Genomic DNA, 23,366 nt, shown 5'->3' with positions numbered 1-23,366 from the left:
AGTGGCTCAGTCATTTACAAGTGCAATTCCCTTCAGTATTGTTGACCACTGCTCAACATCAGTCACCAACCTAATAATATTATAGGTCAAATTAGACAAATTTCATCCGTGAGTAGCAGAAATTGGGGCTTGGAGGGAAATGGAATGCCTTCCATCTTCAGCTCACCCAAATACTAGGGTGTCTTCTTCTTTGGCTTGGCTTCGCGGACGAAGATTTATGGAGGGGGTAAAAAGTCCACGTCAGCTGCAGGCTCGTTTGTGGCTGACAAGTCCGATGCGGGACAGGCAGACACGATTGCAGCGGTTGCAAGGGTGTACATTGCAGAGTTCAGCAGTGATGTTGCAATGACATCTCACGCACGGAGTCACACTGCATTACAAATTTTAAAACACCAACTTATTTCATAAAGAGATTCTTTTAATCATAGCCTTTAAAAGAAATACAATTGTGACCATCATCCAGCAATCACTGGCTCTTTATCACCCTGTTCCTGGTGGTGGTTTAGGAATAATTTGGGCCACTTAATTGTTTAAGAAAGGAAGGATGACTCAGACCCAGTCGTGAGTGCCTTCCTTCTCCTGCTTGTTCCTTCTCCTCCACAGAGGCTTTTTCTGCCTACCAATGAGAGCATTCTGTAAGCTACCGATTCACTTGCCATTGCTCAGCATAACAGCGGCAAGGGCAGATTTGGGAACTGCATTTGGGAGCAGGCATTGATCTTGATCGGCCTGCAGAGGCCCCTCTGACCCCTTGGGAAGATTCTCCACCTCTCTCTGTTCATCGTTTTATCCACTGATTCTAGAGCAATGTTCAGCTGTCATTAGGAGAGTGTTACTTCTATTGTGAAGTTGTGTTTATCAGCTGCCTGTAGAGATCACATCTGTTGGACTAAAACAGTGTATAAATGCCACCCATGAACAGATAGGGCAGGAATACTTCCTGAGTACTTCATAAGTCACTGTTCTATGAATCTGGCAATAGACAACAATGATCTTTATGTAACTTCCAAAAACATGGTTAGAATCAGAATTTATTGTCATGAACAAGTCATGTAATTCAGTGTTAGGGCATGAAAATATTCGTGTGGTAATTCCTCAGGTTAAGTATGTGCCTGAGATTATTTCTCAATAATCTAATCAAATTCTTTATCATCATCTGTCACAAGTTGCAGAGAAAAACTTTGTTTTGTGTGCTTTTCAGGCAAGTCAACCCATAACGTAGTAGCAAAAGTAGCATATGCTACAGGCCCTGGATTTTCAGGGCCCCTGTGTTTATGTGTTATGAATTATGAGAAACATTTTTGTTTTCATTTTTATGCAATGACTGAGAAATCACACTGATAGTCTGTTAAATTAAGGTTAATGATTTTAGCCAATTATCACCTTTAATCAGAGTTATTAACACAGACTATCAGTGTGGTATCTCATAGCCGCTGCACAAAAGATGAAAACGAAAATGTAAACGGAAAATCGCCTTAGCGAAACAAAAAGATAATCCTCACCTCAGCCCCCAGTCAGCTGGCTGGTTTCATTCATTTACATGTCGGGGGAGCTGCATACTGCAGATAACAATGATGACCAGTAGAGGTTCCAGCTGTGTGGGGATTATGGGTAACGAAGACGGCCATTGAGCCAGCCGCCACCACCGCCAGTAAGTTTTGCTTTACAAAATGTGTAAGTTTTAACAAGGGAGGGGCACAATTTCAGTGTAAGTGCAAATTGTGTAAGTAAGTTTTAACAGGGGAGGGGGGAGCAATTTCAGTGTTTGCCATAGGCGCTATGCTCCCTAGATACACTTTTGGTAATCACTGAATATTGCAGTGATCTGAGAAAGCTAGGATCATTTTGTTAAGAATAATTAAGACTATTTCGAACTTACCAAAATAGACATACAGGGTCAGCATCAGAAAATTTCTCGGGGAAGAAGGGGGTTGGCAGGTGCTACAGTCACATTCCCCCCTCATCGTGCATGCACCAGCCAGCACTATTTAGGGCCCCTTTCAAATAAATACTACAGACCCCACAGCACCTTAATCTGGCATTGCATACTTGCTACAAAACTAAATCCTGTGGAGGAAGAAACAGCAAAGTTACCCTTCCAGATGAACTCAATGCCTTCTACACCCGATTTGACCACCAGAACGAGGTAAAACCACTGAGCACCCCCATGTCCCCTGATGATTCCACTGTTAGAGAGCCATCCCTTCCACACCCCCACCCTTTGTTGGTGTGCCCTTCCTCCCTCCCTCATCCACCTATTATTTCCTGCATGTGGGAGAGTGCTCCTCCTTCCCTTCCCCTCCCACCATTTTGTTGGGCCCCTGTCTGCATTTTACTCATACCTTGATGAAGAGCACAAGCCTGAAACTCTGGTTATGTGTCTTTATCTTTGCAATATTAAGTGTAATCCGTGCGGTACTGGATGTAAACAGCGTCTTCATTGTTGAGGTCTTTCATGGCTTGGTTCAGCATCATGTATGGTCGACAGCATCGAGTCCACGCTGCTGAAGATCCAGCTGCGCTGGGTGGGTCACGTCTCCAGAATAGAGGACCATCACCTTCCCAAGATCGTGTTATATGGCGAGCTCTCCACTGGCCACTGTGACAGAGGTGCACCAAAGAAGAGGTACAAGGACTGCCTAAAGAAATCTCTTGGTGCCTGCCACATTGACCACCGCCAGTGGGCTGATATCGCCTCAAACCGTGCATCTTGGCGCCTCACAACCTCAGCAACCTCCTTTGAAGAAGACCGCAGAGCCCACCTCACTGACAAAAGGAGGAAAAACCCAACACCCAACCCCAACCAACCAATTTTCCCCTGCAGTCGCTGCAACCGTGTCTGCTGTCCCGCATCGGATTTGTCAGCCACAAACGAGCCTGCAGCTGACGTGGACTTTTACCCCCTCCATAAATCTTCGTCCGCGAAGCCAAGCCAAAGAAAAAAGAAGAATTAAGTGTAATGTTTGACCTGCTGAGTTTCTCCAACATTCGTTGTTATTTACTACATCAAATTTGTTCCTTCCTGGGTTGAGGTAATAATCTGTCCAAATCATCTTTCAGAATCTCCACCAACTGGAAGTTGAAATGTTGCAAATATTGCTGTTTAACTTTATAACCATTTGGTGGTATCAGTGAGCAATCTTTTTTGGATTAGAATTCCTGTGTGTAAAAAAAATACGAAAAGAGTGATTGCCAAAGAACTGCAGAATGTTTGAGGTTTTGTCTATCTTTTATTGAGAAACCCAGGTGAAGGGCCAAGGCCCACAATGGAGGACAGCATGAGGTTAAAAAGATTAAAAGAGACAAGTAAGTCAAAACATTGTAATTAAGTGACACCAAGAAACACTTTTTTTTTGGAAGTAGAAAAGAATGGAAGGAGTTCCCTAGTTCTGAAGCTTTGAAGAAGAATCCCACACATTGCTTTGATTTCACTAAAATTTAAGATTCAACCACTGAGTACAGTACACCAATAGGCTAGATGAAAGAGAGAGCTCAGTAGATCAATCGCAGCACAATTAATACAATAAAGAAAAGGTTCTGATAGACAAGGATAAGAAATTTTAAAAATTGTAAATTATTGTAAAAACTCCGAGTATTGGTAGATGCCAGAGAAGAAGTGAATTTTCTGGTTGCTTGAGATTGCATGTTGCATGGATTGGTGAACTAACCGCTTGGAGGCATCAATTTTAAACTGTCGCATTTTTTACCTTTTTTTTTGCCGGTGGCTTGAGGCTGCCGGATGCCTGAATTCTGGATAACGGGGATTTTACTGTATTTGACAAGCTTTTCCTTACCTGCTATAGGAGAGGTAAAACACAACTATTTTGCTATTAATTTCATTGAATCAAGTAGCAGATTGGAGACCAAAGCACCTGTAGATGCTGCAAATCTGGAATGTAGTCAGAAAATACTGGGGATACTGAGCAGGTAAGGCAGGAATAGTGAAAGTAGCTTTATCAATGACCCTTCATCAGAACTATTAAGGCTATAGAAGGAAAACTTAACAAATAGAAACCTTGAATAATTAAACTAACTCGGCATTTCTCAGTGCTTGGATAATATATTCCTTGCTCAAAATTATCTTTTCGTAATGATTGGAAACAATATTATTTCCTGATAAATCACCTGATTTTTAATAGTACTTGAAGAGATGTTTTTATCATTCTTGATTCTCATGTTATTATATTTTTGTCTGTATACATTATCATTTTATTTTTTTTTAATTTAGACATACAGCACGATAACAGGCCTTTCAGCCCACGAGCCCATGCTGCCCAATTGACCTCCAACCCCGGAACATTTTTGAAGGATGGGAGGAAACCGGAGCCCCCGGAGGAAGCCTACACAAACATGGGGAAAGGTAAAAACTTCTTACAGACACCGCAGGATTTGAACCCATGTCACTGGCACTGTAACAGCATTGTGCTAACCGCCATACTAACCACACCTTAATAAAGTGGGATGAATACTAGCGGCAACGTGTGATGGGCAAATGATATATGGTAGCACCTATCAACTGAGAATGAATGTCTAGACGCCTGGGATTTAACTTTCAGCGACGATATAAGCTATATCACTAGATTTTTTTTCTCTATGGAGGTAAAAAAGATTAATATCTCATTTTAATTCCTTTTTTGCATTTAAATGTTATTCGCAAGTTTGTGAATGAGATTTTTATCTTCTGTATAGATTTCTGGGTTAAATTTTAAAAGCAGTTTATATATAAAATAAACTCTGTAGCACCTCAAAATTTACTGCCTGATTGAAGCTGGCCACTGTGCAAATGTGGAAAATCCACTGGAGTTGGGTATTGTGCTCTTTTCATGCTATTTCTTCATTTAAAAAAAATATTATTTTCTGTTCCAGGATGAGTCTCAGAGGACCAAACGATTGGATCAATTCTCTCTCTCACTTGCTTGTAAAATGCCCCATTACTTCTTTTATTCACATTTAGAGTAAAAAAAAAGATGAATTATTTTGACTTGGTAATTATGTACATTCAATACAGTTACTCCAGCTGATTTTATAATCTCATGAAATCTAATAGCCTAAACATATAAAAGTGGATTTTTGAGTTCAACTGTTTCCTGAACTGAACTTAACTAAATTAACAAATGCACTCATTCACCTTCAGAAGCCTAAGATTGCACCTAGCATATTAGAGATATTTATCTCAAAGTAAATAGGATGACTTTGCAGTTATTTGCTTGCTGTTTGCGAACTCATCAGTTAAGTATCTGAGAAAACATCTGGTTAAAGCATTTCACCTCTTGAATTGGCTTAGAATATTAGATGTGGTTGATTATTTTCCTGAATTATCAGTAGAAAAGAGTTTGTGGGATCGACATCTAACCAAATGTTTGACTGAAACAAGGTTAACTAGTTTACCTTCTGCAGTTGAACTGTTATCTTGATTACATGGATGCAAACAAACTCCTGAGGACAGTGGAGTGTGGCTTGGACAAGGTAGAATGAGACAAACAAAAAACAGATTTGTAAACAAGAACAGGGGAGACAGAGAAAAGGGTAATGAGGAAAACGAAATGTGACCTACAATGATGTATCCTTCTGACGGCAAGAAATATATTGTGGAATGGCTTTGAGGCCAGGGAAGAATGACAAGTGAAACCATCCAGATTTATAGAGTGATATACAGAGCCCTCCATAATTTTTGGGACAAAGGCACATTTTTCCTTTATTTGCTCCTGTGCTCCACAGTTTAAAATTTATAATCAAACAATTCACATGTGATTAAGGTGTATATTCCATATTTTATTCAAGGATATGTGTGTACATTTTGGTTTGACCATGAGGAAATTACAGCACTTTTTATACACAGTCTCCTCATTTCAGGGCACCATAATATTTGGGACATACGAACGGTAAGTATTTTAAAGTAGTCATGTTTAGTACTTTGTCGTGTATCCCTTGCATGCAATGACTGCTTAAGATCTATGTTTCATAGACATCACCAGGTGCTGAGTGATGCTCTGAGGCCTCTACTGCAGTCATCTTCAGCTCCTGCTTGTTTGGGGATTTGTCCTCTGAAGTTTTCTTTTCAGCCTATGGAAGGCATGTTCAATTGGATTTAGATTGTGTGACTGGCTTGGCCATTCAAGAATTTTCCAGTGTTTAGCTTTGAAAAACTCCTTTGTTGCTTTAGGAGTATGTTTGGGATCATTGTCTTGCTGTAGAATGAGTTTGGGGGCATTCCCGAGAACGTGAGCAGATAAGATATCTTTATACACCTCTGAATTCATTTTGCTACTGCCACCAGCAGTTACATCATCAATGAAGATAAATGCATCAGTACCTGTGGCAGCCATACATGCCCAGACCTTAACACCCCTACCACCATGTTTCACAGGTGAGGTGGTATGCTTTGGATCTTGGGCAGTTCCTTTACGCCTCCAAACTTTGTTCTTACCATCACTTTGATGCAGGTTAATCTTGGTCTCATCTGTCCACAAGATCTTTCTCCAGAATTCTGCAGGCTCTTTTAAATACTTCTTGGCAATCTGTAATCTGGCCATCCTGTTTCTGGAGGTTTGTATCTTGCAGTGTAGCCTCTGTATTTCTGTTCATGAAGTATTTTGCAGAATGTAGTCATTGACACATCCACACCAGTATGCTATTTCCTCTTAATGATGTTCCAAACAATTGATTTTGGTAATCCCAAGGTTTGGGTGATGTCTCTTGCTATTTAGTTCTTGTTTTTCAGCCTCATAATGACTTCTTTGACACAACTCTCGTCCTCATGTTGAAAAATGGCAACTATAGACTCCAAAGGTGATCAAAAAGCTTTGATGTAAGCCTAACTCTCTCCTCCCTGCACCAAAGAAGCAATTAAACTTACCTGAATACTTACAAACACCTGTGAAGCCAAATGTCCCAAACATTATGGTGCCCTGAAATAGGGGAACTATGTCTAAAAGTGCTGTAATTTGAACCAAAATGTATACAAATAATCTTGAATAAATCTGGAATGTGCGCTTTAATCACAAGTGAATTGTTTGATTACAAATTTAAAACTGTGGAGGACAGGGGCAAATAAAGGAAAAAAATGTCTTTGTCCCTAACATTATGCAAGGCACTATATATAGTGGTGGCCACCCCAGGAGCCCCAATGGTAAATTACACCAACCATTTAAAATGCAAGACATTCAACCACAGTATAGGAGTAGGAGTTGGTCATCTGTCCACTGTGTCTACACCACCATTCGATAGGATTATGGTTGATCTGGCCATGGGCACAGCTTCACTCACCCAGCTTTTCCCCATAATACTTAATTCCCCCACCTATAAAATATATTTCGTGAGGCTGCCTCTGTGGGAGGAGAATTCTACAGATTTATTACTCTCTGGGAGAAGCAGTTCCTTCTTTTCTATGTCTTAAATCTACCTCCTCCCCAAACATTTGAGGCTATGCTCCCTGGTACTATTCTCACCTGCCAGTGGAAACAACTTTTCTGCCTTTATCTTATCTATCTCTTTCATAATTGTATAGATCTCTCTAACATCCCCTCTCATTAATCTAACTTCCAAGAAGTAGAGTCACAGGTGACTCAATCTCACCTTATAGGCTAACCCCTTCAAAACTGGAATCAGCTTGGTGAAGCTCCTCTCCACCTTCCCCAAGGCCAGTCTATCCTTTCTCAAGTAAGGAGATGTGAACTGCATTCAGTACTCCAGGTGCTGCCTCACCAGTACCCTATACAGTTGCAGCAGAGACTCCCGCCTCTTACACTCAATCCCTCAAGTAATGAAGGCCAACATCCCATTTACCTCTTGATTACCTGTTTTATGCACTTGATTCATGTCGTTGAGTGCAGAGATGTACAAAAACTCATCATTATCATTACAATTTGCCTGCATTTGGCCCACATCCCTTTAAACATTTCCTGTCCAAGTACCTATCCAAATACCTATTAAACGTTGTGATTGCACCTGCCTTTCGCACTGCCTCTGGTTTGCTCCACACACCTATCACACTGAGTATGATAAACTTGCCTCTCAGGTCCCTTTTAAATGTTTCCTCCTCACCTTAAACCTATGCCCTCTTGTTCTAGACTCCCTACACTGGGAAAAAGAGGGTCATGATTTACCTTTTCTGTGCCATTTATGATTTTATGTCCCTCTTTTAGGTCACCCTTCAAGTTCTTATGCTCCAGAAAAATAAATCTCATCCTATCCAGTTGTGAATCTTTTCTGCACTGTTTCCCTTTTAATTATGTCTTTTTCCTTGCAGCTGGGCAAACCTAACTGTGCACAATGCTCCAAGTGATTCCTTGGAGCCACAAGAAGTTACTTTTAACTAGGCAAAATATCGTAAGTGCATCTTCAGAGCAATTGCCAGCCAATGTTTGAGATGTAAGGGTGTGCTAATTCTGATCATGAAAATCTTGACCTAAGGACCAAGTTTTAAGGTGCATTTTAAAGGGAAAATAAGTGGCAAGGAAGGTCAAGGAATCAAGCATAGTGGACAGCTGAAAGCATAACCACCAATAATGGAACAAAGAAACTGAGAACAAGAGGCTACAATTACAGCACACAGAGATATTATAGTAAAAACACAGAAATGCTCAAGGAACTCAGCGGGTCTCGCAACGTTCACAGGAAGTAGAGATATATAACCAGCATTTCAGGCTTGAGCCCTTCTTCCCATAGATATCGCTGGCCCGTCGGGTTGGAGGAGATGATTGAGATCAAGGGGATAAAGCTATCTTGTGATCTGAACAGAAATTTGTTTTTTGTCACCAATATTAAAAAGATGCATGAGTCCTGACTGCTCACCTCAACAGGTGGACTTCATTTGAACTGAATGTCAGAGATGGTACAACAGATGGACAATACACTTAGCCAAATTTAACACTAAACACCAAAGAATGGATTTCAGCTTCATAAGTTTTATAATTTGAATGTCATTGGAGTGGAAGCCATTTTAAATTAGGGAGATCAGTGGTGATATGGAATGGTGCAAATCCAAAAAACAGAATGTTTGATGAAATAGGATACATGATAGAAAGTAAGTCTTGGGACCATGGTATGAAATAAATCTATTGATAAAATTGAGGCAGAAATGCTATTTAGCAGTTTATGACCTGATCTATAAGTAGACAGAGGCTACTGCTTGAATTAACACCTGGGAAAAAAAATGTAATCTGGAATATGGGTAAGGAACATTCGGAAAACAATCCCCTCGACCAGAAATCATATTACCTCCCCTATCTACCCCTCTCCTTACTGGGCTCAAGGCTCAATCAGGTCACAGCTATCACTCCTCTCTCGCCACCTGTGGATTCAATCCCAGTTGGCACTTTTCTCTTGACAAAAAGGAGACTTGAAGTGCTGGATCCAGAAGCAAAATACAGTAAAACCCTTGTAATCCAGAATTCATTCAAGGGACCAGCAGCCTCAATCAAATGGAGAAAAAAAATTGCAGAAAATAAAAAGATAAAAGATATAGAAGTTGAAAATTTATGCCCCCTAGTGGCTGGTTCACCAATCGCGCAACTTGCAGTCTCAAGCAACTGGAAAATTCACTTATCTGACATTTACCAATCCCTATTGGTGCTGGATACCAGAGGTTTACTGTAGTTGTTGATCAGCAGCCACTACCACTGGAGAGCCCCAACCAGAATTTCTAGGCCAATAACTTTATATTGGAAAGTCTGCCAGAAGTGTCTTCTAAAACCTTCTCCGTTTCTGGCATAAAGCCAACTGCAAGGAATTTCTGAATAAAAAAGGCAATCTATCTGAAAAAATGTTTTCACACTTGTGTACATTCGACAATCATCCATTCTGAAAGCATGTGAACAGCAAGTAGAGCAAAAATCTCACAGACATTCCCATGATGTGCAAATCCTCATGTGTGAACAAGAAATACATGGTGCTGAGGGAAAGAATGCTTGCCTGTCTCTCATGTCAACAAGCTGCTTTGCCCAAGCTTGTTAATGAACTCAGTGACACAGCTGAGATTGAGAACTCATCAGCTGGGCAGCCTGGAGGTGAAAACATTAAACATGATCATTTGAGTGAATTGTTGCCAAATACAAAATGAGAAGATCTTTTCTTGGGCTCATGTCAACACTTTTGCTGAAATAACCTAAAAGAATTCTAAATTACATTGGGCCTGAATTAAGTCTTCAAGTTTGTTTGCTGCTATCCATTTCAATTGATTCTTTGAAAAACATAATGAAAAATGTGACTATCGGCTCAAATTTTTCAGAGTTATTTTGAATTGAGGTAAAAATTCCTAGAACTTAACATGTACCATTGCCCTAACATTAAACAAACAAATGAATAGAACAGTACAGATTAGGTGGTTTGCATAAGATTATCCTTTTTCAATAATTCATTATGCTGCATGAAAAGACATTTTATCCACATTGGACAGCTTTTTTTCCAGGAATATTGCTTTGAGGTCTTTTTATGGTTTGTCTTAACAAGTTCCTTGTGCATACAAATGTTTGTTTTTCTGATATTTGCATTTAGAGATCAAACAACTCTACATTGAATTCAGATCTTTAACTATAATTTCTTCTTTGTCATGAGATTACCATGTTGTTTCTTTTAAGAGACTTCTTAATTTCTACTAAAGGCAGAAAGTTACATAGGATTATATAGATTCAGGCCTTTTGGCTTAATAAGTTCATGGTACACAAAACCCATGCCCTCAGCTAACTCAATCATAAAACCATAAAACACCAGCACAGAAACAGGTCCTTTGGCCCATCTAGTCTGTGGCAAACTATTATTCTGCCAAGTCCAATTGACTTGCAGCAGAACCTTAGCTCTCCACACATTTCCCATCCACAGACCAATATTTCTTAAATCTCAAAATTGAGCCCACATTCACCACTTCAGCTGGCAGTGCGTTCTGAACTCTCGACATGATCAGTGTACCTCCGACTCCCTTTTCCTCCACCTGTTTGTCCTGCCACCCATTCAATGCATGAACAGTTCCTGTTTCAGTCAGGACTTGGGGCATGGAATTCCTCACTCTTTTGGTAAACAAGTTTCTTCTGAATACCCATTGTATTTCTTAAAGTTGAACCCAAAATGAATAATTAAGTTGCTTTATTTTACAGCAAGTGCACATGCAAAGCAGCTACAATCAGATTCATGGGTCTATGAATTCTATAGACTGAACATGATGTCTGTTTGGCTGTGGAGGCTGCAGGAGTGCTGGAGGCAAATCCATGGACACTCAGTAACGCTGGGGAGGGGGGGGGGGCCTCTCTTTTACTTCTCTTTCACTGACTACAAGCTTCTAATTCCCAGAAGCTGTTTGCCAGCAGCCCCCACTGCCTGGTGAGACCCCTGGCTACCTAATCCTGTACTGGAAATAAGTGCAAATGGTATGAAATATTGGAATCAGTATCCATTTCATATGTCTGCTGTCAGTGAGGTGATTATTTTCCCTCTCCATTATTTTTAAGGAAATCAACATGAGTTCATTGAACAATATTTTTTTAAGTTGTCAAAAATGAATTGCTACATTGGCCAATAATTTTTTTCATAAGGTTTTCTTCCTGAAAAATAATTGGGGATTATGATAGACAATTTCAAGATGAACACAAAGGTCATTTTTGATTTTGGAGAAACTTTAAATGAACTTTTATTGAATTTAGCATGTTTAATCGCATAATGATGCCGACCCTTTGCATTAGTTCAACTGACATAAAAATATTTTGCCGCTGATTTTAATTTGTACTCAGCCTCTCGTGTCAGTGTCCAACAGTAGTCGGCCAGAATTGCTGGATTCCAATTTCCCTGAAAATGCTTTTCCATGATTGCAATGTCCTGGTGAAACCTTTCACCGTGCTCGTCACTGACGGCACCAAGATCAGCAGGGAAGACGCCCGAGTGCGAATGGAGAAAATGAATTTTCAACGACACGTTGCCCATCATAGTTTTGTCGGCTTGAAGTGGACTTGAAATATGACAGGAAATCACAAAAATGGGTTATATCGTTAAAAAAAACAGGTTCACGATCGGAAAATTTTAAAATAAGTTTCAGGATCAGGAGCCCAAAATCCATAAAATACACCCCAAAGGGTTCAGGAAGCAAAATCAATGTCTAGTGTTACGGAGTCTCAGATCCTGCATGCTGGGCAGCTCTACTCGATGAGAACACCAGGCATCGACATTAGCTGAACCTTTGAAGTTAAACAAAAGACCAATGTTTGGATGTGTATTTACAACTTCATTAGCAGGAAGGTCATAAGGTGTGTATCTCCAGCTTGGAATGCTCATCAGGTGTTAGTTCATTTTGTAAGGAGATAACCTTTTTGCACTCCCTGACATGCAGAGTGATTTAGTAAATGATAATGTCAACATGAGTTTATTGCTGCAAGATGGGGCAAGACACTAACCCATTAACATTTGTCAACCCTTAACCTGCTGAGAAAGGAACCTACACTGCACCAGGTATCCTTTGAGCCATTTTTGATTGCTGGTCCAGAATATTGATAATTTATGATTGTATGCCATCATTAATACTTGAGTAAATAATACGCTTGCATTTGGTATGGATTTTTCTTACTTTCAGAGTGCTTTTATCTCTTCTGGTTTTCAATTACAAGCATTCAAGTTACTCCTCTGAGACACTGATTTTCCACTCTTTTGTCATGTTTATTTTAAACTTCTCAAAATACACTACCGTGTCATTTTCTGCTGATTCCTTTAAAATGAACCATCAGGCCTCAAGATCAGTGAGCAGGTTAATGTCATTTTGATGCATTTTTCATTTGGCAGTGAGAAGTATTCCTGAATTAATTTAAAAAAAATCAAGAAGGCTAAAACATAGATTAAAGTTTAAAATTTGATAGAACATAGAACATTACGGCAGAGTACGAGCTCTTCAGCTCATGATGTTGTGCCGACCAGTAGAAACCTACTCAAAAAAACTAAACCCCTACCTTACACACAGAACCTTCTATTTTTCTTGTATCCATGTGCCAGTCTAGGAGATTTTTATGTCCCTATTGTACCAGCCTCCGCCATCGCCCCTGGCAATGCATCCCAAGCACCCATTTCTCTCTGTGCAAAAAATGTACCCCTGACATCTCCCCTAAATTTTCCTCCCTTCACTTTGAATAGGTGATCTTCTGGTGTTTGATACTCTTGCCCTGGTGGGGGTGGGGGGGGGGGGAATGCTTGCTATCCAGCCTATCTATACCTCTCATAATCTTGTAGACCTCTATTAAGATCAAAGAGAAAACCCCTGGCTCTGTTAACCGTGCCTCATAAGACAAGGTCTCCACTCCAGATGTCATCCTGGTAAATCTACTCTCCATAGCTTCCACATCCTTACTGTATCGTGGCAACCAGGAATAATGCAATATTACAAGTATGGTCTAACCATAGTTTTATAGAGCCGCAACATTACCTCACAAGTCTTGAACTCAATCCCCCAACTAATGAAGGTCAGCATACTATAAGCCTTTTTAACTGTCCAATCAATCTGTGTGGCAACCTTGACAGAGATATGGATTTGGACACCAAGTTCCTCTATTCTTCCACACTGAAAAATCCTGCCATTAACCATGTACTCTGTCTTCAATTTTGACCTTTCAAAATGCATCCCTTCTCACTTATCCAAATTGAACTTCGTCTACCACTTCCCTCCCAACTCTGCATCCTGTCTCTCTACTGTAGTAACCCATGCCAAATTTCAACACTATCCACAACACCTCCAACCTTTGTGTCATCTGCAGACTTACTGGCCCATCCCTCTACTTCTTCATCCAGGTCACTTATAAAAATCACAAAGAGCAGGAGTCCCAGAAACCCCATGTGACCCTGACCTCCAGGCAGAATACGTTCCACCCTCTTCAACTCTCTGATTTCTACAGGTAAACCAGTTTTTAATCCACACAGCCAAAGTTCCATGGGTCCCATGCCTCATGGCTTTCTGAATGAGTCCTCCACATGGGCCTTGAGTAAAATCCATATGCACCACATCACTGCCCTACCTATGTCAATTTCTTTGTTACTTCCTCAAAAAACTCAATTCCACTCATGAGTCAATTCCCTCTCAAAGCTGAGCTGATTATCCCTGAGAGGACTGTATTTTTTAAAAATGCTAGTTAATCGTGTCCCCAGAAATGCTCTCCAATAGATTACCCACCACAGACATAAGACTCATTGGGCTATAATTCCCAAGATTATCCTTATTACATTTTTTAAACAAAGGGACAATATTTGCCATTTTTCAAACCTCTGATCCCTCCCCTGTGACCAGAGAGAATATAAATATCATTGCCAAAGCCCAATCTTATTCTATTAACCTATGGTATATTCTGTCCAATTCTGGAGACTTAATCAATCCCAATGTTTTTAAAAGGATCCAGCACTTACTCATTTTTAACCTCAGCACATAATCTTGTTGTATACTGATCTCACATTAAAGCAACATATTATTTTAGGACCCTTCCCTACCTCCTCTGTCTCTGGGCACATGTACACTCAAGCAGCCCTACTTTCACTCTTGTCATCCATTTGCTCTTCAGATATGCATAGAAGTTTCCTTAATCTTACTTGCCAAGGTCTTCTTGTTCCCCCTTCTAGCCCTTCTAAGTCCTTTCTTTAGTTCCTTTCTGGCTACCATATAGTTCTCATGAGCCTTTTCTGTCTTCCTAAACCTTCTGCATGCTTCCTTCTTCCTCTTAACAACCTGCCTCAATCAGCAAGCATTCGTGTTGCCCTCCGTAACCTCATCTCTGCCTCCTTCAGTATCATTACAAACATTTGTTTATCAAGAATCTGCCTCTGCCTTTAAATTTTCAAAGACTGCGGGGAAGAGAGTTCCAAAGATATATGATCCCTTGAGAAAAAAGCAAGTATTGTCTTATCCCTGTTTTAAAAGGGCACCTCCACATTTTCCAAAGTCCAGAGTTTTAAACTATGAAATAGTTTTGTATTGCAAAGTTATGTAAGAGGAGATGAAAATGGGTGGGGGGGATGTGCGGGGATCAGTGGGAACTAGTATATAAATGGCGGGGGAAAGGGGAAGAGCAGAAGGGAAACATAATGGCGAGGGGACTTGATACATGAATTTTTTAAAATTCTGTGTTCATACCACTGGGCTAAATATGAGGAGCTGTTGCTCTTGTTTACATAAGGCCTCACTCTGGCAGTGGATAAGGCCCAGGACAGACAGGTCTGTATGGAATAGGAAGGGAAGTTGAAATGGCTTGCAGCCAGGAGCTCAAGGTGGCCATTGTGGACAGAGCGTAGATGCTCTGTGAAATGGCTCGCCCATCTGTGTTTGGTCTCACCAGTGCAGAGGAGCTAAGAAAAGGAATTATTTAGTTATTCCTTGATAGGATCATCTATCATTTGCCTATCTTTAACCTCCTTCGAGAAAGTCTTCCTATTGATAGTAAGCCCACGGTACTGTTGGTAGGGGGCTTCAGAAATTTGATCGAGTGATGAGGAGAGGCAATATTATTTCTGGATCAGAATGGTGAGAAAGTCAGAGGGGGACATACAGGTTGCTGTGTTCCCATTGTCCTTGTTGCACTCTTCCTTCTTAATCTCGAGGTTGCAGATTCAGGAAGTGCGGACTGAGTAGGCTAGGCGAGTAGCTGATGTGTGGTGCATTGCCAGCTCTAACTGTGGGGGAAGGAGGCTAAATGGAGTTCAGATAGTAAGGTCACCACAAGATTTTTGAGTTCAAGCACCCATGCAAGAATGTCGTAGCATGAAGGATTAGCTTAATGTGTTGCTTTAAGAAGATAAAATGTGTATCTATGATCATACAGCTGGGGATATAGTCATCCTGGCTAAGAAGCAAATTGTTTTGTGTCATATCCATATCAAGGTGGCTTGGTGTGGCTTAGCCAACATACGACTGACATTCAGAATTTTCATCTTGCCTGCAATACCCTCCAGCAGTTTATTTCTTAAATTTCAACATTCAGAATGGAGGCAGGGCATTTCAGTCCTTGAGCCCATGCCGCCCAATTGATCTACAACCCCCGATACGTTTTGAATGGTGGGAGGGGAACCGAAGCCCCCAGGGTAACCCACACAGACGTGGGGAGAATGTGTGAACTCCTTACAGACTGCGCGGGATTGAAACGCCAGTCCCAATCCCTGATGTTGTAACAGCGTTGTGTTTACTGGTACACTAACCATGCTGCCACACTCCCACCCACTACACTAACCATGCTGCCACACTCCCACCCACTACACTAACCATGCTGCCACACCCCCACCCACTACACTAATCATGCCATCTCTATGATGGGAGTCATCCTGGTGCTGTGATTTTATAAAATATTTCTAAAATACCCCACGAAGTTACTTGCGGGTGGGAAACCTTTGCATTTTAATTTACCTCCAAAGGAAAAATTGCCTTTTCAGAGGCTTACATAGGTTTTTAAACTAATTTTTTAGACAGTTTCACTTGCTGGAATATTTGGACATTGATCCTTGGATAAAACTTTGAAATGAATTCTGATTTGAGGATTTGGTCTGTTGAGTAAGTTATAACAATCTACGTTTCAAAATTCAGACCGCAGCTGGAATTAAATTACTGCTGCCAGCATCCATGGAAATGCAAACAATAAAATATACATCTCCCTTAACTTATTGCTTTATTTTGTCTTACCCTTCTTTTATTTTTACAGCTGTGGAGCATGTTGCATTGTTCTTCAATAAAACATATTTATGGCCTTTTCACGTTCATTTAATAGTATTAAGTGCATTATGTAATTACAACATGAAGAAATAATTAATGAATAAAGAACATTGATTTAAAAGTTAATCTTTATATACAGTTTCCTTCATTGAAATATGCTCTCTTTATAGTGTTACAGAATATCCAGAAACATTCCGTTTAGGTGAAACAAGGGCATTAGGTTCACTGAGTTCATCTTGTCATTTGGAAATGCATTTTTGCATCACCCATCATGTAGTTCATCTCTCCCCAGAATAAACCCAACAGCCTCTGTCTCTGTCGTATACTTTAATGCTCTGCCTTTCCATTGCCATCGTTATCTGAAAGCTGTAATTTTCCGTAAAACCTACTCAATCTATTCTGTGCTGTTTAACCCCCCTTTCAAAACTACATTGGGGCTGTGCTTACTGGGTGGAGTTAACAATTCTGACTATTATTTCTCAGCCATTAAAATTTCTCTAAGTATCAGACTTCTGTACGTACACTGCCAAAAGAGGATGTCAGGGACCGAGTGAATGTAGATAATGTCACATCAATCCCCATGCTCCTTCACTCGATTTGCATGGAAACTAATGGTGGAGACCATTCTTTCAGTAATACACCAGAACTATACTGGGAAATCACCTGCCCCTTGGTCAAGACAGACTAGTCAGAGGATTATGGACTTGGTATAAGATGATACAACTGTTTTAACTGTACCATCCTCTATACCTTACATTTTGCTTTTGTAACACTATACCGTGCACTCTTTCTTACTTTCTTACACTACACCTTGCACTTTTACTTTATTTTTGTACTACTTGCCTTTCTTAAGTATGCACTGACTTGCATTGATAGCTCTCAAAAAGAATTAATTTATCTCACCAGCCATGACAATAACCATAAGACCATAAGAAATAGGATCAGAAATAAGGTATGCCCTGCCATTTCATAATGAGCTGATCCATTTTACCACAACTCCACTGCCCGACTTTCTCCCCATAACCTTTGATTCTCTGGCTAATCAAAACAATTCAATTCAATGTAGAATCCAGATTTATGGAATAGGAGGCAATAGAAAAATTCCGTCTTCTTTTTAAAATATTTAACTCTAGTTCCATGTTTATAATTATTTTCTATTTAATTTTATGAGTTTTCAATTAGCTTGATTGATTTGGATTTTTAAGATAATTGATTTATCTGTCAAAATCTGCTTAAGCAGGGGCCCTAGTTGGAGGGTAGGAGGGTTCTTATTTTGTTCTTCTTTCTCTTTTTCTCTGATATGAGCAATCAAAACATGGTTCAACATGGACATTGAATTTGCATTTTTGCAGTATTATTGTAATTTTTCTTGCTTTATAATAATTGAATCACATATAACCATATAACCATATAACCATTTACGGAGCGGAAACAGGCCATGTTGGCCTTTCGAGTCCGCACCGGTTCACTGATTTTGTGCGCCCTCTTCAGGCATTGGTCCCTGTTGACTCTCGTTTCTCACTTTCTGTAATATCGACATCTGGATTGATATTCGTATTATTTTGTTAATCTTTTACTGAGATTGATGTTTTTCTTTTTGATTATTCTTTGTTTTGACTGCATGTTGATTGAAAATTCTCAAAATAAAATATTCCAAAAAAAAAGCAGGGACCATAAGCTAAACTACTAGAGAACGAGTTGCCATTTAAACTTTGGCACTTGGCTTACATGTGGGGAGAGGGGCTGAGATTGGCCTTCTGAATCCAGACCACATGAGCCTGGTCTTTTAAGGCAGCAGTTCTAAGAGCTGTGCCACTGAGACAAACTGATTGGCAATTGCAAGTAGATTCTACAGCCCATGGGTGTAATTGCAGTGCAGCAAGAAGTTCTTAAAAAGAATGAATTCATTTCAGGTAGTTCACTTTTTTCCCCACCCATTTAACTTTATTCTCATTTCAATCCAGTCAACTGAAATGATCTTTCTAAATTTTACAGGTAATCAAAAATTCAAATTAGTAATGCATGATTTGTAATTAATTAAATGTCCATTATTCTAACCTATGCTTTGCAACTTTTTTCAAGTAGAATGTCCTTGGTTATGACTTCCACATCTTGCACAATCAGGAGCGAAACGCTGCACCTCGGAATTCCACTCGTGATTGAATAGAACAATCAATGAGGTTGGTTTATATCATTTTCTAACTGAAATAAGACTACTCATATTTTAAGATTCCAGACTATGTTGCTTATGTTTCCCAATATTAATCTTTTCTCCTCCCTTAAAAGTTTTACAAGGGTCCTCTGGCCAATTAATCAATAATCACATTACGTCTGATAGAGGGGCATTATATGCAAGATGACCTTTATCCTCTCCATTGTCTGAACGTGTGTTACTTGGGAATTGCAGACTTCAGTGGAAACTCTGGAGAAGCTCACCATGAGAAGTTCTAGACATTTGCACATGTTCTGATTGCTCATACCAGAGATTGAGCTTGACATTTGTTGTATATTTGCGTGACTCACTTTCCTAATGATTTTCATGCTTATCTTTCTTCCGCATTATATCGATTGTAACCCAGGCAACTGGAATCTGGAATTTCTACAGATATTTTCTACAAACCTACCAACTCCCACAGGCTACATCTCTTCACACCCTATCATCTGTATGGATTCTATTCCTTCCTCTCAATGCCTCCACTTTCATTGCATCTGGTCCCAGGCTGAGGTCTTCCATCCTAGAACATCCAAGATATCCACTTTCTTCAAGACTTCCCCTCCACTACCATCAACTTGGCCCTTACCAAATCGCCTCTATTTCCCATAAATCTGCCCTGGCTCTTCTGCCCCAAGAAGCAAGGACAGGATTCCCCTTGTCCTCATCTACCACTCCATCAGCATCTGCATTCAACACATTATCCTCTACAATTTCTGCTACCTATAACGTGATTCCACCATCAGACACATCTTCCCCTATCCTCTCCTCTCCACTTTTTGCAGGACACGGTCCCTCTGGTACTTCCTCATCCACTTATCCCTTCCCACTAATCATCCCCTTGGTACCTAAATCTGTGACTGTAAAAAATGCTACACTTGTCCCCATAACTCCTCTCTCACCACTTTACATTGTCCTTTACATTGCTTTACATTGTCCTTTCAAGTAAAGCAGCACTTCACATGTGAATCTGCAAGGATAATCTACTGCATCCAGTACTCCTGTTGGGCCTCTTCTAAATTGGCAATGGAGCGCAGACTGGGGGATTGTTTCATTGAGCACCCTCTCTCTGTCCACTGCAATAACGGAGGACCAACCATTTTAATTCCAAACACCATTCCCACACCAGCATGTCTATCTATGGCCTCATGCACTGCCAAACCAAGGCTACCTGCAAATTGGAGGAACAACACATAATATTCTGCCTGGACACTCTCCAACTAGATGGCATTAAAATCGACATCAGTTTCAATTAAACTCCTCACCTGAGTCTCTCTCCTTTCCCTATCCCTGTCTCATTTCCTCCTGCTTCCATCTCTTCCCTCTCCATTCAGACAGCCACCCCTCCCTCTAACACTTTCTCTCTTCTACCCTCCAACTATATATACCTGTTATCCTCCTCCCAACCCCAACCCCCCACAACCCCCCCCCCCCCCCACCCCGGCGCCTTCATCATTTTGATCAGACTCTTGCTTGTTTTTTGCTCATGCCTTGACAAAGGGCTCAGTCTCCAAATGTAAGTTACTTTATTTCCTATGGATGCTGCAGGACCTGCTGAGTTTCTCCAGCACTTTTGTGTATTGCATTACAATCAGTGTCTGCAGGCTTTCCTGTTTAACAACTGGAATCATTGTTTCAAATTTCATCAGCCATTTGAGGTCCAAAGGCATACACTTACTCTTTAATTGAAATGACAATTTCATTATTCTCCTTTTGTTGAATTTCCATTTAAGACTTGAATACTTAATCCCATGGATAGAGCTTTGACACTCATAAGAACACCTGACAATCTCTGCAATAGTTTTCTATATTAAAGACAGTAAACGGTTCTCTGATTAACTTTTTTTTCTCAGATTTTCTTGCCCAATTGCAACCTCTTTTAAAAAATATTTTATTGTAATTTTGTGGTCAAACAAGAATCAAGAATTAACCATTGAAATTACATAAAATGAAATGGAAAAAAAAAATCAGTGTTACAAGTTGTCCATATTTCCAAACAGCCCTTCTTCCTCCCACCCCCCGCCCCACCAAATAAAACACCAAGGTAGAAAGAAAGAAAAAGGAAGTGAATAAAAGAGATAGAGAAAGAAAAAGAGGAATGATAGAAAAAGGAACTGTCGGGATCCAGGATCTAATTATTTTTCTTGCTGGATCTCAAATATGGGAAAGAACAAGAATGTAAAACTCAGGAACAGAATAAGTATCTTAAATATTCAACCCTGCATTGTGCAAATATGGTTGCCGTATCTGCAGAAACATTCTTCTTCCTTCAATTATAAATAATTTTCTTCTGTATTATAATTTGACTGGTCAATCAGTTTGGCTTTATGCCTGTCAATTTCTTCTTGGATCCAACTACACTATCCTGCACGCTCTTATTCATTCACACAATCTTGGGGTGTGGTAGCATAGCATTTCAATTACAGTTGAAGCAGCCAGACCTTAGGGCGTTGATTTAAAGCTAAGAGTTTGAATCCTACCATAACAACCAGGGAATTAAAATTATTCCAATTAAATAAAACATGGGATCTTAAAATGTTTGGTCTCTCTAATAGTGGCCATGAATCTAGTAGACCATCATAAAAGTGTTATCTGGTTCACAGAAAGAAAGCTGTCCTTTTTTGGTCTTTTCTGGCCTATATGTGACTCCTGGCACATCCATAAAGGGCCCTCCATTCAGGAAGAATTAAGGATAGACAAAATATGCTTGTCTCCTCCGAATCCTGTTAATGCACAAAAACACCTGCTCCTTTCATTCATTCTTTCCCAGTCATTAAAACACAATTTCCATTGCCCCCCTCTATCTTGCTCAGTGTTTGTTATTTTCATTTATTTTTAAAAGCCAAGGTTGGTAATGGCAGGTCCCTATGCCTGATTGATGTCTTTTTAAGAGTCAGTAAATTGGCTGCTCCCTTACACTCTGAGCCTTGGCCCTTCACCTTGGTTTCTCAATAAAATGGCTCATGAGTTTTTCATGTTCACTTAATTATACAGTGCAAATTTAACTTTAATTCCAGCAAATAAAACAAGAACAAAAAAATTGGACATCTTTTAAGATGTTTTCCTTAATTAAGCACAATTTATGCTCATTTAAAATATAGGGGGTTTGTGGAAAATATGCTTTGAAAAGAAGTTGTGCAGGTCATTGAGTTCGTTCTGCCTATTTGGAAATGCATCTTTGCATCTCTTCGTTTGCTCCTCCCTCGAATAAACCTAACAGCCTCTATCTTTATCCTTTACATCAATGCTCTGTCTTTCTGCAACTTTCATTATCAGAACTTTTTTTTAAGTTCTCCTTTGAAGGTCAGTATCGAGAAAGCATTAACCAAGCTGGATAACATTCTGTTCAGATTTGTTTTCCCCTGAGTTCCCATTTCAGTTCATGGAGTTTATAGATTCTTTCAGTTTCTGGAGTATTTTTCCTTGCTCTGAGAGATTGATTTAAAAGTGCATTGAATGAATTGCGAACAACCTAGCAAGCCTTCTGAAGTGGCCTGGGAATGACTCACATATCCCTCAAGATAACTAAGTAATTGTACGAGTATCAACCTACTTTTTCCAAATGTTGAATGTGAATTGCTAATGGAATGCATGGAAATGCTGGAAATGCCATGTAGTCATGCACAACCACAGGAGTCCAGAAAGTCCACAGAGACAGTTACTGAGGTTTCCCTCCATACATCTTTTTGCTGATCTCCTCATGGACAGAGCACTCAATTACTAGTTACCCAACACGTGTTTCAGAATATTATATACACTGATCTTATACTAGGTTGGATCTGCTGGTGGTTCTACTATAAGACAGGAACCATAATAAATGTTGATTAAATTGCTTTTAGATTAACAACCTTGCTCTCAACGTCAGCAAGGCTAAAGAGATGATTGTGGACTTCAGGAGGAAGTCAGGGAAGCATGATCCAGTCCTCATCGAGGGCTCAGTAGTAGAGAGGGACAGAGACTTCAAATTCCAAATCTGTCCTGGAGCCTCCATGTTGATGCAATCACAAAGAAGGCTCACCAGTGGCTATACTTTATGAGGTGTCTGAGAAGATTCAGTGTGTCACTGAAGACTCTCGTAAACTTCTACAGATGTACCATGGAGAGCATTCTAGCTGGTTACATCACTGCCTGGTATGGAGGCACCAATTCTCAGGACATGAATAAACTCCAGAGGGTTGTTAACTCAGCCTGCGACATCACAGGCTCCAGACTTCACTTCATCTACATAAGCAGTGTCTTAAAAAAGCAGCTTCTATCCTCAAAGACCCCCACCACCCAGGCCATGCCCTCTTCACTCTGCTACCATTGGGGAAAAGGTACAGGAGCCTAAAGACGAGCGCTCAACGGCACAAGGACAGCTTCTTCCCCACTGCCATCAGATTCCTGAATAATCAATGAATCAAAGACACTGCCTTGTTTTATATTAATTTCATAAGATGGTTATAATATATATGTTTTCACCATGATGCTGTTGCAAAACACAATTTCATGACTTGGTCATGA

The 23,366-nt window shown here is 40.1% G+C and overlaps 1 long non-coding RNA gene across 1 annotated transcript; it reads left to right on the top strand.

The window, feature by feature from the left end:
- Positions 1-3,248: 3,248 nt before the first annotated feature.
- LOC138737479 (uncharacterized) lies at positions 3,249-4,975 on the top strand. The gene is made up of 3 exons (XR_011340953.1): positions 3,249-3,306; positions 4,229-4,360; positions 4,867-4,975. It is a non-coding gene; the product is annotated as an uncharacterized lncRNA (long non-coding RNA).
- The last annotated feature ends 18,391 nt before the right edge of the window (positions 4,976-23,366 follow it).

The sequence above is a fragment of the Narcine bancroftii genome, chromosome 6 (genome assembly GCF_036971445.1).
Source record: "Narcine bancroftii isolate sNarBan1 chromosome 6, sNarBan1.hap1, whole genome shotgun sequence".
In the NCBI taxonomy this organism is placed as follows: domain Eukaryota; kingdom Metazoa; phylum Chordata; class Chondrichthyes; order Torpediniformes; family Narcinidae; genus Narcine; species Narcine bancroftii.
The sequence above is the reverse complement of the archived record's forward strand: the minus strand, read 5'-3'. Positions and strand labels throughout refer to the sequence as shown.